General features: G+C 32.5%; 1 pseudogene; it reads left to right on the top strand.

Moving 5' to 3' along the window:
* The first annotated feature begins 287 nt into the window (after positions 1-287).
* LOC116935038 lies at positions 288-2,650 on the top strand (annotated as a pseudogene).
* The last annotated feature ends 3,681 nt before the right edge of the window (positions 2,651-6,331 follow it).

Genomic DNA, 6,331 nt, shown 5'->3' with positions numbered 1-6,331 from the left:
AATTTGATTACAATAATCATCGATTATTGAAGTGTGCTCAATAAAGAAATGGATGTGGGTAGTTGCCCATAGCCTCCTTGCAGAGCTGACTGAGGCTTTTTCATTTAGTGATTGACGTGCTGCTGATGAGACCACATTCACTATGGCGAACTACGACGGTACGAGTTCCTCAGTTCCAAAAGTAGTGAACGTAGTAAGTGATTTTTCTTTCATTTTTCTTTTGTCAAATTTGGTGCTGGTATATTCGTGCTTTACGACTGATAAGTTGTTATATTCTTTAGCCAGGCATGCGGTTTAACGAACAGAAATTTCAAGGCAACTATCCAATGATTGGCGTTCCGTGTGGTTCAGTAGCCGCCAGTTTGTCTTTCCATCTAGTTTCGACTAATCAAATAGGTCTTTGTGGAGAACAAGTGGAACTTGTGCACATGGTACCAGAACATTTGGTAGACACCGACTTCGGGAGTTTCCTGTATCCAAGACCAGATTTTCATATTAATGGCATGTATCCATGGGACTGGACGTTGGTGTGCTTCAAAAAAAGAAGATATCCTGACGTGACGTTTGTAGAGTACGAGATCATGGATGTCGTGACTGAATGCAGACCAAGTAATATTTTAATTATTTGATTTTTGGTAATATTTTACACCTCTTTCTGTTCACAGCTAGTCTCCTACGACGAAGCAACATATGAAATCTAAAAAAATTCAAAATGCTTGGCAGCAACCACGGAAGCCGACCACAAGAGTTTTGAATCATGGGAGATTCCACCTCAACCGTTAGGTCAGTGTTTATTTTATTATAAAGTTAGGGTTTTTCATATTCGGTGATTAGCTCGACTTACAAGTACATTTTTTTTTCAATTACAGCAGATTCCAGTTCGTGCAGCGATTTAGCTGTACTTAAGCAAACTGTCGCCTCCACGCGGAATTCCACAATCCAACCATTCCCATCTCAGGAGTCGACGCCCAAGAAAAAATTACCGCCTTTTCAAAAGCAGAAGCCTGTTTCCCATTCAGACGGAAAATTCGGTTCCTCCAGCCATTCGTCCCTGACAGCTGTTGATGGTGAATTCTCTGGATCTTTAAATGGTGCGGCCGATATTTCAAATCGTGAGGATGAATCTCTACATGGTGACACTGGATCTATTGTTGGTGACAATGGATCTACAATTCGAGTCACTGGTTGGGCAAAACGTGGAGCTCGCGCTTCAAATCGTGGATCTGTGACTCAAAATCACAGAGCAGGCTCTTTATATGGCGTTGTACCTCAAAATGACTCAGGATTTCTAAACGGTAACACTGGCTTTTTAAATCATGACTCCGTGACTCAACACAATAATTGCTTTATCTTAAAATAATTCAGGATCTCGCAACAACACCGGTTCTTGAGATCGTGTTGCTGTTTTTCAAAGTCGTAAAGCAGCCACTTTAAATGGAGGGATTGTGTCTCGTTATGGCGAAGCTGGCTCGAATGGATCTTCAGATCGCGACCCTTTATCAGTAAATCGGGCCACTGGTTCTACTTGTGGCACCACGCTTGCGATTGGTAATTTACAAATCATTCATCCTTATTTTAAGTGTTGTTTCATTTAATTTTTGTCATTATTTTTACAGATGACGATGACTGGAAAAAATGTAGCATCTATGACTGTAACCAATTCCATCCTCAGAGTTTTGGTCCCTTCCTCAGTTTATGTTGGGAATAATCTAACGAAGAACATAGGCTATTTTCGTAAAACTGTGGAGAAGAATCTGGATCTCCCCCTGAAGCTTGTGGAAAATATCAGCGCCCTCAACAATGCGTTGATTGATATCGATCTTTCAGTTAGTTTAGTAAGTCAACATCTTTTTTAGTCACTGGCAGTCTAATTTTTCTTTTTCTTTTTCTTTAGTCTGCCGTGTTAATTGAAGATCTTACGAATCGACTTTGGCAAAGTCTATAATAGATTTCATTTTTACGAGAGAATTATGCTTTAAAGTGCAGTGGAAGGGGCGGAGTGGAAGAGGCAGAGACACTAGACCTACAATCGGGCATCTTACAAATATGTTAGCCATTTTTGGAGGTATTGAATATGCTGCAAGTGTTATAGACTTTAGCTTGTTCTTTTCAATTTACAGTTGTCATGACTTATAACTACGTCACTCTGTGGAAGCCGAATTTAACTTGAAATTCATCGTTGCATCTTTTCTAATTAAATGAAATGCAATGCCACAGAGCAACGTAGTTATGAAGTCCTCTTTTAGTCTGTTTGTTAGTTATTAGTCTGATTTTTAGTTATTTGAATGTGTAAATTCTTATGACTTTCTTATCACTTTATAGTTGTCATGACTAATGTCTTGGAGCAGCACAAAAAGCCGATCCAAATCTCCAAAGTTTTGGAGTGTGTCCAGGCTGCCAGAAGAGTACACCAATTTAACTATCACAAATCAGTAAATGTTCCCGGTATGATAGGCAATGGAGACGAAGAAGACAATGTGGAGAAACTTGAAAAAAATGAAGTAATTTCGTTAGTAAAGCAGAGAACCAAATCAATTGTTGAAGCGCTTGAAAACTATCGAGAGCTTTAACAATCGGTGAGTATCTCATTCTGTATCTCTGTCAGTGTTGTTCAGTCAGTACCTACGTCAGTCTTTGTCAGTTAATCTCTGCCAGTTAATAAAATGCTGCTTCTCACTTCAATACATATGTCCGAAAATTTATTTAAAAAAAAAGATGTGTGGAGAAGAGATATAACAAGAAAATCGATAAGTAAACGTTGTTTATATAAGGTAAAATTTGATACGTGATTAAATTCAATTCAAATGCAAAATATATACATAAAAAACGCATTTTGAAACTAATTTCAGTTGCGTTTGCAAAAATGCATCCAGTAATGAAGAAAAAAACACAAACAAGGTGTTCTAGAATTCAAAAAAGATGCATTCCGTGGTATGCGTCTGAACCAAGCAGTTCTAGAAAAAACGTATTCTAATCACGTTTCGCTACGGGAAAATTCTCCTCGGGTACTTCTTCATGTAACCAGAATCAAATATACTTGTATTAAATGTGAATACACTGTGATTTTATGAGTTTATACTTCTACATGTAAACAGAATCTCATGTACTTGTATTCAAGGTGAATACACTGTGATACCATGAGTTTTTACTTCTATGTGTAAACAGGATCAAATATACTTGTATTCAATGTGAAGACACTGAAATATTATGAGCTTATACTTCAACATGTAAACAGAATCAAATATACTTGTATTCAATGTGAAAAAACTGTGATATTATGAGTTTACACTTCTACATGTAAACCGGATCAAATATACTTGTATTTAATGTGCATACACTGTGATATTATGAGTTTTTACTTATAAATGTAAAAATAATCAAATGTACTTGTATTCAATGAGAATACACTGTGATACCATGAGTTCATATTTCTACATGCAAACAGAATGAGATATAAATGTATTTAATGTGAATACACTGTGATATTATGAATTTCTACTTCTACATGTAAACAGAATCAAATACACTTGTATGCAATGTGCATAAACTGTGATGTTATGAGTTTATACTTTTAACTCATGGTATCACAGTGTATTCATATTGAATACAAGTATATTTGATCCTGTTTACATATAGAAGTAAAAACTCATGGTATCACAGTGTATTCGCATTGAATACAAGTATATTTGATTCTGTTTACATGTAGAAGTATAAACTCGTAATATAACAGTGTATTCACGTTGAATACAAGTATATTTGATCCTGTTTACATATAGAAGTAAAAACTCATGGTATCACAGTGTATTCACATTGAATACAAGTATATTTGATTCTGTTTACATGTAGAAATATAAACTCATAATATCACAGTGTATTCACATTGAATACAAGTATGTTTGATCCTGTCACATATAGAAGTAAAAACTCATGATATCACAGTGTATTCACATTGAATACAAGTATATTTGATTCTGTTTACATGTAGAAGTATATACTCATAATATAACAGTGTATTCACATTAAATACAGGTATATTTGATCCTGTTTACATATAGAAGTAAAAACTCTTGGTATCACAGTGTTTTCACATTGAATACAAGTATATTTGATTCTGTTTACATGTAGAAGTATAAACTCATAATATAACAGTGTATTCACATTGAATACAAGTATATTTCATTCTGTTTACATGAAGCAGTATAAAATCATAATATAACAGTGTATTCACATTGAATACAAGTATATTTGATTATGTTTACATGTAGAAGTATAAACTCATAATATAACAATGTATTCACATTGAATACAAGTATATTTGATCCTGTTTACATATAGAAGTTAAAACTCATGGTATCACAGTGTATTCACATTGATACAAGTATATTTGATTCTGTCTACATGTAGAAGTATAAACTCATAATATAACAGCGTATTTACATTGAATACAAGTATGTTTGATCCTGTCACATATAGAAGTAAAAACTCATGGTATCACAGTGTATTCACATTGAATACAAGTATATTTGATTCTGTTTACATGTAGAAGTATAAACTAATGGTATCACAGTGTATTCACATTCAATACAAGTATATTTAATCCTGTCTACATATAGAAGTTAAAACTCATGGTATCACAGTGTATTCACATTGAATACAAGTATATTTGGTTCTGTTTGAATGTACCAGTATCAACTCATAATATAACAGTGTATTCACATTGAATACAAGTATATTTGATTCTGTTTACATGTAAAAGTATAAACTCATAATGTAACAGTGTATTCACATTGAATACAAGTATATTTGATACTGGTTACATATAGAAGTAAAAACCCGTGGTATCACAGTGTATTCACATTGAATACAAGTATATTTGATTCTGTTTACATGTAGAAGTATAAACTCATAATATAACAGTGTGTTCACATTGAATACAAGTATATTTGATTCTGTTTACATGTAGAACTATAAACTCATAATATAACAGTGTATTCACATTGAATTTAAGTATATTTGATCCTGGTTACATATAGAAGTAAAAACTAATGGTATCACAGTGTATTCACATTGAATACAAGTATATTTCATCCTGTTTACATATAGAAGTTAAAACTCATGGTATCACAGTGTATTCACATTGAATACAAGAATTTTTGATTCTGTTTACATACAGAAGTATAAACTCATAATATAACAGTGTATTCACATTGAATACAAGTATATTTGATCCTGTTTACATGAGAAGTATAAACTCATAATATAACAGTGCATTCATATTGAATACAAGTACATTTGATCCTGTTTACATATAGAAGTAAAAACTAATGGTATCACAGTGTATTCACATTGAATACAAGTATATTTGATCGTGTTTACATATAGAAGTTAAAACTCATGGTATCACAGTGTATTCGCATTGAATACAAGTATATTTGATTCTGTTTACATGTAGAAGTATAAACTCGTAATATAACAGTGTATTCACGTTGAATACAAGTATATTTGATCCTGTTTACATATAGAAGTAAAAACTCATGGTATCACAGTGTATTCACATTGAATACAAGTATATTTGATTCTGTTTACATGTAGAAATATAAACTCATAATATCACAGTGTATTCACATTGAATACAAGTATGTTTGATCCTGTCACATATAGAAGTAAAAACTCATGATATCACAGTGTATTCACATTGAATACAAGTATATTTGATTCTGTTTACATGTAGAAGTATATACTCATAATATAACAGTGTATTCACATTAAATACAGGTATATTTGATCCTGTTTACATATAGAAGTAAAAACTCTTGGTATCACAGTGTTTTCACATTGAATACAAGTATATTTGATTCTGTTTACATGTAGAAGTATAAACTCATAATATAACAGTGTATTCACATTGAATACAAGTATATTTCATTCTGTTTACATGAAGCAGTATAAAATCATAATATAACAGTGTATTCACATTGAATACAAGTATATTTGATTATGTTTACATGTAGAAGTATAAACTCATAATATAACAATGTATTCACATTGAATACAAGTATATTTGATCCTGTTTACATATAGAAGTTAAAACTCATGGTATCACAGTGTATTCACATTGATACAAGTATATTTGATTCTGTCTACATGTAGAAGTATAAACTCATAATATAACAGCGTATTTACATTGAATACAAGTATGTTTGATCCTGTCACATATAGAAGTAAAAACTCATGGTATCACAGTGTATTCACATTGAATACAAGTATATTTGATTCTGTTTACATGTAGAAGTATAAACTAATGGTATCACAGTGTATTCACATTCAATAC

This window comes from Daphnia magna, linkage group LG2 (genome assembly GCF_020631705.1).
Source record: "Daphnia magna isolate NIES linkage group LG2, ASM2063170v1.1, whole genome shotgun sequence".
NCBI classification, from domain to species: Eukaryota; Metazoa; Arthropoda; class Branchiopoda; order Diplostraca; family Daphniidae; genus Daphnia; species Daphnia magna.
This window is presented reverse-complemented; position numbering and strand designations above follow the sequence as displayed.